The following is a 12,287-nucleotide window of genomic DNA, read 5'->3' on the forward strand; positions in this document are numbered from 1 at the left end:
TTTTTAAGGCCAAATCTTGAATTTCGGTCGGTATTTACCGAAACACCTGAAATAGACTGAAATAACTCGAAATTTTTTTAAAGTGGAATAGGAACACCCTGAACAAAATTCCTAGAGTCGCCACTGTTATGACTTAACCTAGATACTGATTCAAGTTACAAATCACATGTCGTGCGTTATTAGGAGGATAAAAGCAATTACACACATGTTGTTATATACACATTTACAAACATGAAAAAGCAATTGAAATTGTGACTTAAAGTAATAATTTTCAATTAATTTTTCATTTTTGTATATAAATGTGTGTAACAGAGTGTATGTAATAAATGCAACCCTTATTAGAATTCAAACATTATAAATAATAAAATTATAAATTTTATTAATGAAAATTATTAGATACTCATGGAATATGGTAACTTGGTGCTTCCTCCTCTCACATTTCAATAAAGCATGAAAGGTTCAACTAGCAAAAACATGATATTTTTCCGTTTGCCTTGGTCTTGAACACCAAATCCATCACCATTTTGGTAAAGGCTATGTGCCATACGCACAGTATTTGTAGCAATATTAACAAATTGCTGCGTCGGATATTGATTCAAGCATTGCCCATTTATTTTCTTCCAAGTTTTGTTTATCATTCCTTGAATGTGCATCTGGGCTATTTCCTCTTAAACATTCGCTTCTCTCATATAACATACAATTGATGAAGAAGCATCGCCTCTCTCTTGCTTAGCCTGTTACAAGTTATTGTACCAATTTATGCTCCATAATGAATGAACAAAAATATAATAAATGTTCTATAAGGAATGCATAATAAGAAAATAATTATTATAGGGTTCTTTATTCACTTAAAGGGAATGTAATTACCACAGAAGTCACTAGATCATTACTGGAGTCAAATTATCATAGATATATTGTACACAATTTCTTGATTTTTCTCCAGAAAATCTTCCATTCCCTTTGTTACCTCAGGTCCTATAGAAAAAAATTGATGAACCAAAAATATAGCGCCAGCCGATGAAATCCATGCATTGCTTAGATATTCTTGAAGGGATGGTGTGTAGCCCATATTAATTGTACCACTTTGCTTCCACAAATAATGCATTACAAAAATCTGTCCACTATCAACCCAAAAAAAAAAAAAAATGATTTTCAATAAAAGATCCAATGACAATGATATCTACCTATTGTGTATATTCCACATGATAATGATAGGGGAAAAAAAAGATATTCTCAAAAAGTACCACTTTTTTTGCATGAGGTAATAATTGATTCGAACCCTTCACTTTTTGAATTTCATTAGCGATTTCATTGACCGTATTGTAGAGTGCTAGGAAGCAATGTGTTAAGTTTCACTGACATCCCACCTAAATTTAATAATTTGGTCAGAATAAAAACAAACATATGTGCCTATTTTACATGCTGAAATACTAACCTATTTACGGCATTGGTGAACAGCTTTAGTTCTTCCAGTGTGCCATAGACATCATAAACATCATCAATTATTGCTATCAGATTAGTGACTTTAGTTAGCGATTTTCTTAGATATGTGTACTTAGGCTCGAAAGCAAAGCCCACCGAGCACATAAAACTTTCAGCCAGTCGGTCTTTAGCGAAACTCAAGTCCTTTGAGAGGCCTAGATTCCTCCACCACCTAAATGACACAAAAGGAAAAATTAAGTTCTTTTCTCAATTTCACCAATAAAAAAAGGGTTATTTTCTCAATTTCTCTCCTGCTATATTATATATGTTGTACGTGGTGAGTTCCTTGTTTAAGATATTCACAGATTACTATTTATTTGTCGCTATACTTACCTGGATGATTCCCTCAACTCTTTTTGAAGTGTGGCTTGAACTATGTTGAAATGAAGTTTAGCAAGTTCAAGTAACATAGCATTCATATGTCTGTCTTTCTCATACGCGTTGATGTGCCATTTGACGTCAAACCACTGCAATCTCCTTTGTGATGGAAGCTCAAAAACATGGGACACTTGTTCAGCAAGGTCACAGTCTAAATTAGGAATGCAATCTTTGAGAGTTTCTGTTGAGAAATCTCTAGCAGCATCCATGAGGTCTTCACCTTCTAAAGCCAAGTGTGAGGCCTCCAAAAGTTCAAGCATTCGTTTGATATTTGTGCGTGTGCTTTTCTTGAACAAACCGGCTTTTTCATCCAGGAAGCCTCCAAACATATCTGCATTCCACATGATATACTGGATTTAGAAAGCAAAGTATAATTGGAGATGAACTTGAATAAGAATTACAGGATTTTTTAAATGCTAAGATTATTTTACCTTGTGAAACTTCATAGCCATGCTGCCTAAGAAGCCTAGAGCATAGTGCAGTAGTGTAGAGATCCTCTTTTGGACTTGGATTTTTATTCTTAGTGGATGATAGGATGTCTAGAGCCTTCTTGATTTCCACATCAAAATGGCTGTCTAGGCCTAACTTTTTAACGCTGTCAATCGGCTCTAACTTTGCCACTTTGTCAACTGCTTCCGCAAACAAATCCTTTACATTCACTATCAGCTTCTGTGCCTGTCTTTCGTATTCCTGCCCCTGCAAAACAGTTTACGGATTTAGCATTTTCCTCAAAAAAATTTCTTTCAAAACCTTATTTTTGTTATGTTCACGTTATCATCTAATTGAGTTAGCATGTGAATTAATAGATTAGTTAGCTAATAAATCTCAAGTTAGGTTTGATTGGAGAACATTACAAATGCCCACATATATAATTTAATTAGAATGTGGTTTTTTCCACGAATAACATATCAACTTAGACAAGCATTCAGTTGATGGGATGAATATTGCAAATTAACCTAAAACTAATCAAGATGTCACTACAAAAAAATCGTCATGTCCCAGCACTTTTTTCTCGGCACTTTTACAAACTGCTAGGATAGATAAGCCTGTACTAGCGCTTTTTGAAAACGTTAATATAGGAAATCCTATTACAGCGGTTCAAAACCGACGCTTTACAAATCGCTGCAATAGTAGGCCTATAGCGGCGTTTTTTAAAAACGTTGGTATAAAAAGCCCAAAAGCACTTGGATAGGGTTACTGATTTCCCTTATGGGGAAAGACCTATCCTAGCGCTTTTTGGAGTACTGGAATAGGTTACCCTATTCCAATGCTTTCAAAAGCGTTAGGACAAGTCTTTCCATTCCCTTTCGGAGAGAGGCCTATCCCAGTGTTTTTGTAAGCACTGGAATAAGGTCAACCTATTCCAGCGCTCCAAAAGCCCTAGCAGAGGTCACCTACAGTGTATTTTTGGTTATTTAATTATATGGGTCTTAATAGATAAACTCACTAATACCTACTAAAACTCATCTAAAATTTAAATAAACAACATAAAATCTAAATTTCTAGAAAATGACCAAAATATCTCTGAAACTAAAAAAAAAATAACCAAAATACCCACAAACCTAAGAAATGACCAAAATGCCTCCGAAACGCAAAAAATGACCAAAATACCTCCAAAACCAAAAAAAAATGACCAAAATACCTCAAACACCTTAAAATTACCATAATATCCCCAAAACCCAAAAAATAACCAAAATACCTTCGAAACCTGAAAATGACTAAAATACCCCCAAAACCCAAAAAAAAAAAAAAACTAAACTACCCCCGAAACCTATAAAAATCACCTATAGAGATTTGTTAATCATCAAATGACCAAAATATCGCACGAATACAAAAAAATAACCAAAATACCCCCCAAAACCTAAAAATTACCAAAATATCCCCAAAACACAAAAAATGACCAAAATATCCTTGAAGCCGATAAAATGACCAAAATACCACCAAAACCTAAAAATTATCAGAATACCCCTGACATTAAAAAAATGACTAAAATACCTCTGAAACCTAAAAGATTACCAAAATACCCCCGAAACCTAAAAATTACCAAAATACCCCTAAAATCAAAAAATGACCAAAATACCCTCTCACCCAAAACCTATAAAATGACTAAAATACCCTCGAAACGTAAAAAATGGCCAAAATAACCTTGAAGCCTAAAAATTGATCAAAATAAACTTGAAACCTAAAAATGACCAAAATACCCTCCATAACCTAAAAATTGACCAAATTAGGGATAATTACCCCTTTTACCCTATTTGGATTATGATTGGCAAATCACCTTTCATGTATCATGTTAGATATATTAATGGCTCAACTACCCAAACAAATTATAGAGATATATACTTATAGAACAAGCATATTAAAGTTAAGTTAGACTATGGTTAGTCTACGGTTAGTCAAGTATTCTCTAATATTAAAAAAAACTCTATAGGTTTATTTTAACATAAGTGCTTAATATTAATATGTGGCCATCATTAGCTTTCCCATTGTGTACACAAGCCAAACCGTAAAAAATTTTGTGTGTGCTCTCTCTTTCATGCTTCTGCTTATCACTTACCACAACAACATCAACCACAAGATCTGACTACTCAACAGACCACCAACCATACTTTGTAACAACACCATTGGACACCAATCTAGTTTCTTCGTGACTGCCATTGCAAATCCCAAATCTCTGCCACCACCAAAACACCAACCACCGTCGAGAGAGGCCACCTCGCCTTAGCCAGGTCACACTGTTGCCTTAAGCCAAATTCATTTATGTCATTGCACCTCCTTTATTTCATGGTCAACAACCTTCATTGGGTTCTCCAAGGAAGCACAAGTGTGGATTTGGGTTCGGGAGTGGATGCAAGTGCAGTGCAATGATAGGGAAATTTTTGAAAAAGTAGGATACGGGTGCAGCGGAATACATTTATTAATTAATTATTAAATGTATTTTTATTTGTATTTTCTATATATTCTAAGCTTTTTTTTTCATATAATGGTAAATATATATATCAATACAAGAAAAATAATAGATAATAAAGTGAGAATTTAGATGATTTTAGGGTTGTTTCCTTTAAAGCCTGCCGACAAAATAGTGTGTTTTGATCTGATCTTTTACATTTTCTTTTTTTTTAACCAGTATTTTGCCCCATATCAGACCGAATCAGACCATATTGGCCCATATCGGACCGAGTCGGGTCCTATTTTAGACTGTTTTAGACCGAATCGGGCCACGTTGAAAAAAAAAAAATTGTCCATGCCGCACGTTGCATCCGCGCAAATCCAACTCGGGTGTGCCGGCCAAATCGGCGCACTCGTGCTTCCTTGGGGTTCTCTTTGTGGCTGCCTCCACAGTGCCACCACAATTCTGCATTCAAGAACCCGATTACCCCACAACAACAGTGCCACAATAGCATGGTTTCAAATCCCAACTCACGGGACTTTGGCTCAATTGTTTCATTCATACAGTGGTGGCTCCGCATCATTCATACGTATGGCCACCAAGCATCCACTGGTTGTAGTACAATTATTTTAAGATAGAAGTGAGTTGACATATTTGGTAGACGTTTCACAAATATGATAAGTAAGGCATGTGTATTGTATGTAACTATTTTAAGTGAGTCATAAATGTTATATCCAACTAGATGAGACTGAACTTTATCCTATTTCATTTATAGAAGACAATTATGGTCATTTTTATCCACTATTGTTTTTTATCATCACTAGTTGTTGGCCCATGCTTTGCACGGGTTTCTTATTTTAGTACACAATGATGTTTTTAAGAAGTACTAGGCGTACTAAAATAAAATTGATTGCTTTCACTTTTTAGTTGTAATAAAATAAAATTTATTGCTTTTACTTTCCCTGTTATTTATTTTTCTGCATTGATAATATTGCCATAAAATAAAATTGTTTGGGTAAAACAGTTTCTTTACAAACTTTTCTAAGAAAATGCTTTCAAAAAAAAATTCTTGTTTTCTTGCAAAAAAAATCCGAAAATATTGAGTCTAAAAAGATATTGTCTAAAAAAATGTTTTTTTGCCACGATGGGATTTCTTTCATTAAAAAAAAAAAAAAAAAGGATCTTTTGAACAAGTAAAGTCTTTTAAACTTGCCTTTGTATAAAAATCATGGGATTTTTTCTTGAAACCCAAAACTCTTTTTCTTTCAATATAAAAACCCATGAACTTTTTTTAGAAATCTTTTCTCATCAAATCTTTTTTTATCAGATGTTTCTAAAGAATAAAAAGTTGTATGCTCCCTCACATGTTATTTACATATATATCTCACATGTTTTGTTTGTAAATATCCTTTGAAGTTAATATTCACTTGCTAGCTATATGGTAAATAATCACTCACATTTATGTATGTGTGTGTGTGTGTGTATTTATATATATTGTTTGCAAAACCTTTCAAAAAAAAAATGTCAAGTATCCTATTTCTTCACAAAAAGATAATGTTTGGGATTAATTAAAATAAGATATTATCTTCAAATAGGTATGTGGGGTGCCTAACACCTTTCCCACAGGTAACCAAACTTCAAGTCCAAAATCGTTTGTTTGAGACTTTTTGGCTTGCCTTAATTAATGAACCCTTAAAATTTGGTTTAGTTAATTAGGCAACCTAAAATAAATTAGACCCTTAGGTGACCAATCACACCTAATACAAAACCAATGATTGGTAGCAACTTCTAAAATAAAAATAAGAAAAAAGGACTCACATACACATACCCCACTATAGGGACACAAGTACACAAGAGTCACGTTGTCAAGAACCCAATGTGCGGCCCTAAAGAATGAATTCCAGAAAAAGAGGAAAAGGCAAAATTTTTGGGCGTCCACACCATCCATGGCTGTATAAGATAAAGAAAAACATTATCTGGATTGAGGAAGTGCAGTTATATGGTTCAAAACTTCCAAAGTGCTATATCAATTCCAAATTAGCTTTTTCTCTGTGCATAAAAAAAAATAAATAAATAAATAAAAAAGAAAGAAAGAAAGAAAGAAAGAGAAGAAGAAAGAAAGAAAACTTCCAAATGGGGTTGTAGCTTGTAGGTTGATGGATTTTGACATTTTATCCAAATTTTTTTATATAAAAAAAATGGATGTAATTATTAAATGAGTTGTGATTCACGGCTATAGACCCCTCAGACCTATGGCCATGGGTTAAAACGTGGCTTAAAAAAAGTGACTATAGGTTGAATTGACCTATAGCCATGTTTTCAAGAACTATAGTTGCGTTTTAAAAACGCGGCTATAGGACCTTTTTTTGTGGTGATTGCATGGGGTAATGTTACGGCTTGATTCGAAGTTGTGAAGTATTTATATAGGATTTCTAAGAAGTTAAAATAAAATTTGTGTATTCTGGAAAAAGTTATTTTAATAATACTAATATTTCCATTTTACTGCATGTGTGTCTGTCTATGCATGCAACATCCAATGCTTCGTCCACCATGCATGTATGTTGTGTACGTGACATTCATTGTTAGATTATTATTATTATGATTATTATTATTATTATTTTATCTTTTATATTTCTTGGGTAACTGTTGGATATTAAGTCCATCTCATGTGTGTGTAAGAGACTTGGTGTGGCTGAAACAAATTCCTTCCGGTGGTGGTTGAACCGTTAGCTATTAATTAGATGGGGAATCAAGGTGACAATTAGAGAAAAGTATAGAAATGTGGTGATCGAAAGTGACTCAATGGATAGTTGAAGGGACAGTACATGATATCCTTATCTTATCTTGGTCTTTCTCACAACCTAGTTTTGTCTAGGCCAAGTGATCGAGAGGCCTTAAAGTCAAATCGATTATATATAGGTCATGAACTACATCAAACGGGTCAATCTTGTTTCACAACTTAGGCCTCTTTGTTGATGGGCTATCCATGCAATAGGATTAGATTGACTACAAGAATTGGCAATGGACCAGTGTGTTGTATATATAATTTGGGATTAAAAAAATTATTGTTACATTAGACGATTATTTGCAATTAGGTGACGGTGGCGGTGGCAGTCGTGGAGGCAGTGTCGGTGGTGGTGGCAGTTGTGGTGGCAGGGGCAGTTGCAGAGGCAGTGGCAAGGCAGTTATGGTTGCGGTGGTTGTGATTATTGTTTATTGTAGTAGATAATTATTTTATTGTAATGGATATATTATTTTTTTGTGTTGTTTATATTATTTTATTTGTTAAACTAAAATAAAACCACTGTGTTGGATGTGAGAAAGTAAAATAGATAAAGTATTTTTGTGTAGCAAAAACTAAAATTATAGTTTCATCAATATGGATGCTCTAACATCATTTTGTCTTTATTGAGAGACTGATATTGTAGCTGTTGTAAAAATGTTAGGATAATTTGTTGTGTTTCTAGACTTTCTTTTTAATTTTTCCATTAACAACCACTTTATGTAAAGACTATTTTAACACAGTACTAAAATGTTTAGACTAAATTAACACATTAAAAATGTTAAAAAACATTTTAACATACAAATCAAATATCAAAATAGTAATTATACCAAAAAAAAAAAAAATTCCCATAATTCCCATGATTTGCTACTGCTATTCCAATGGTCCATTGCCAATTCTTGTAGTCAANATAATGTGGTACTCGATATTACTGAAATCGAGTTTTTTTTATAGTACTCAAACTTCAGTTCTTTTTTTTTTTTTTTCCAAAACTTTTACTTAGGAAAAGCTAACTTGTTTTCCGCAAAACTATTGTGTTGACTCTATCTATTTATTCAGCTATATATGCTATATGCCATTCTTATCCTTGACACATATCTAACTCATGGCTTTCTTTATTTGCTTCTAACTCTTGTGATCATTGTGTCCACCAAACTAAGGTTGCCTATTTCTCCAAAGCTTCAGCACTTTCATGAAACTTGTCAAGTCAAAGAAAATGACAAGCATTTATGGCCAGTGTCATCCATTTCGGCCAAAAGAAAAGAAGCATGAATTTGGTTTGCATGTCAGGTGTTGTTCTTGGCCATCTTCTTTGACAATTCATGAAGAACATTTAATGCAAGCTCTTACAGAAGCATGAATTTGGTTTGCATGTCAGGTGTTGTTCTTGGCCATCTTCTTTGACAATTCATGAAGAACATTTAATGCAAGCTCTTACATTTCTTCACGCATGAAACTTCTTGAATATCATGCATCTTCCTGACATGGGTATGCAAGCCATTTAATGGTTTGTTGGCTAATGTCAAGCCACTAAGTTTGACTATTTAAGCCATTCCAACAGAAACAAAAAGTAGAAAAGGAAAAAAAAGAAAAAAAGAAAAAAAGGAGAGAAAAGAAAAACAAGGTACTCGACTACATTAAACTCGAGCACTATAAAGAGATACTTGATTTCAGTAATATTGAGTACTAGATTTTTTTTTTAATTACACAAATTTTAGGTCAGCAGTGCCACGCGGGCGACTCATTAGGAACTCGAGTACTAAAAAAGTGGTAGATTGTTAAATATTTCCGAAACAGTGCTAGTTTGCCACAAATTTTGCCCAAACGTGGTATTTGGCTATTTTCACCAAATGAAGACTATAAACTCACCTGTTTCTGCTCTCTGATCAAAGTGCTATTGCGTAAGCTTGTAAACTGTAGGAAAGAAAAAGAAGAATGGTGTGAACTGGGAAGAAAGAAACAAATAATTGAAGAAGAAGAATGAAAAAGGAGAGAAGTACATTATATTATTATGGAGTGGAGATTTTTTTAAGGTCTTGTGGTGCAGATTAAACATTGGAAAGTGAGCATTATATTTTAAAAGTGGATGAGATGAGACATGAGAGTGATGGTTGGCAGGTGAATTAAGAGAAACATAAAAGAAAAGAAAAAGAAAATTAGAAAAAATTTTGTTTAAAAATTTTATATAATAAATGTTACCTTTACAATATTTTACTATAATTTCATAATAAGTTTAGTTGTTAAGTTATTAGAAATTGTTTTAGGCCGAAAAAAAAAATTGTATATGTGTATATATGTGTGTGTGTGTGTGTGTGTGTATATATAATTTGGGATTAAAAAATTATTGTTACATTAGACGATTATTTGCAATTAGGTGACGGTGGCGGTGGCAGTCGTGGAGGCAGTGTCGGTGGTGGTGGCAGTTGTGGTGGCAGGGGCAGTTGCAGAGGCAGTGGCAAGGCAGTTATGGTTGCGGTGGTTGTGATTATTGTTTATTGTAGTAGATAATTATTTTATTGTAATGGATATATTATTTTTTTGTGTTGTTTATATTATTTTATTGTGTTGAAAACTAAAATAAAACCACTGATGTTGGATGTTTTGTAAAGTAAGAAGGTAAAATAGATAAAGTAGCTTTTTGTGGTGCCAAATAACTAAAATTATAGTTTCATCAATATGGATGCCAAATATACTATTGAAAGATTGATCATATAGGTTTTTTAATTACACAAATTTCAGGTCAGCAGTGTCACACTGGCGACTCACTAAGAACTCTAGTTCACTAAACTCGAGTACTATTTAGAACTCGATTTTGTGAAACTTGAGTACTAAAAAAGTGATAGATTGCTAAATATTTCAGAAACAATACTAGTTTGCCACAAATTTTGCCAAAACGTGATATTTGGCTATTTTCACCGTCTTCATTTTGTAAAAGTTCTTTCACTTTCCTCCCTCAGTTCGCTAACTCTCTCTTTTCCATTGCTTTAAAAAAAAAAAAAAAAAAGCTTCATGCGGATCGAAACGGTGAGGATGATGGATGAATTGGAGGTGAGACTTTGATGAGAAGGATGATGGGCGAAAGATTGAGAGAGAGGTGTGAGTTTTGTTTTTGAGAAAGAGAGAATAAGTGAAACAGCAAAAGGAAAAAAGAAATAGAAAAAAGAAAGAAAGAAACATTATTTTAATGAGCAGTGGGAATAAAAAATATTATTTGCTTTTAGCCTTGAGCTACAGTGTAAGTAGGTAAAAATTTTATCTATACCACCACTAATGTTATACACTTTTTGTATAAGATAGTGCTAAAAATAGCAATTTAGCTTTTTAGTACCATTAATACTAACACTCTAAGAGCACTCACAACAGTGAAGCTAAATAACTGTATAGCTATTTTAGATTCACCAAAACACAAAAATTCATACACAGTAGTGGAGCTAAAGGTAAAATTTTTACCTTCATTGCTATAGTGCATAACTATATATCTCTGTGCACGGTAGCTGAGAGCTAAAAAAATAAAAAATAAAAATATATTTTGCATTCACACTACTTTTTTTATTTTTTATTCTTTCTGCATTTCATTATCCATTCTCCATGTCTCTCTCCACACTGCCTCTCCATCTCTTCATTCTTCCTCCATAGACCCATCGCCACCGACCCACGCTCGGCCACCGACCTAACCCATCTGGACCTCTCATCTCTATTTTCGGCGTTTCAGCTTGTGTTTTGGGTTGTGCTTGTGTTTCGGCTTTCTGTTTCGGCTTTATGTTTCAAGCTGTGCCTGTGTTTCAACTTTATGTTCCGAGCTGTGCTTATGTTTCAGGCTGGGTTTTTGTTTCGAGCATAGGTTTCAATTTGGCTGTGATAATTTTTCTGCTTTCTTTTTTTTTTTTCTTCATTGGTTTTGATGGGCACGGTGTGGTTGTGGCTGTGTAGTGATTTTTATGGGTCTGATGGTGGTTGTGGTTGTGTGTTGGTGGTTGAATGAAATATTATTTTATTCTGTTAAAAGCTAAGATAAAATCACTGTTGTAGGATGTGAGAAAGTAAAATAGATAAAGTGATTTTTTGTAGAACTAAAAAGTTAAAAATTTAGCTCAACTACTTAGATGCTCTTATAATGTAAAACTAAAACCTTGTATATATGGATTATAGGCCTTGAACTTGAAGTACATCAAATGGGTCAATCGTGTTTCCTAACTACGGCCTTCTATGAGGGAATGGTCCAGATTGTAGCTCTAAAGATGAGACATAATAACAAGCAGCCCAAGCGAACCTGACCCAGCTAGGAACCTAGGATCCTTTGTTAAAGCTAGGTTGTAAAAAGATACGCAGACTGCACAATAAATAGCCCCAAAAAAATTAGGATATTGGTTTTTAAAATAGCCCATGCTCCCCTTTTGGGCCTCCTTGCTGACAGGCTATCCAATAGGATTAGATTGGCTAATGGGAGAGGAAAAAACGAATCTTATAACTCTTCTTTAAAAATAATAAAAGTAAAAGGTATTCGTTAATCAACAAAATTTTTGTCTGTTATTAATCTATTTAGAGATATTTTTTATGGCAATCGGAAGCTATGGAAAGGGGGAGGGCTTGGACTTAAAATTTTGTTTTTAATCGTTGCATCTGCTTTGCCAGCCTAATACATCAGTGGCAGCCAAAACCAGTGGCAAACTTTTTTCTTTTTCTTTTTCTTTTTTTTTTTTTTAATGTAGCAACTTCAAATTATAAAAAATGAAAACTATTAATCTAAAAAAAATT

At 33.6% G+C, this 12,287-nt stretch overlaps 1 pseudogene; it reads right to left on the reverse strand.

The window, feature by feature from the left end:
• Positions 1 to 440: 440 nt before the first annotated feature.
• Positions 441 to 6,698, reverse strand: LOC111988882 ((E,E)-alpha-farnesene synthase-like; annotated as a pseudogene).
• Between the last annotated feature and the right edge of the window lie 5,589 nt (positions 6,699 to 12,287).

Source organism: Quercus suber, unplaced genomic scaffold (assembly GCF_002906115.3).
Source record: "Quercus suber isolate HL8 unplaced genomic scaffold, Cork oak 2.0 scaffold_209, whole genome shotgun sequence".
Classification (NCBI taxonomy): Eukaryota; Viridiplantae; Streptophyta; class Magnoliopsida; order Fagales; family Fagaceae; genus Quercus; species Quercus suber.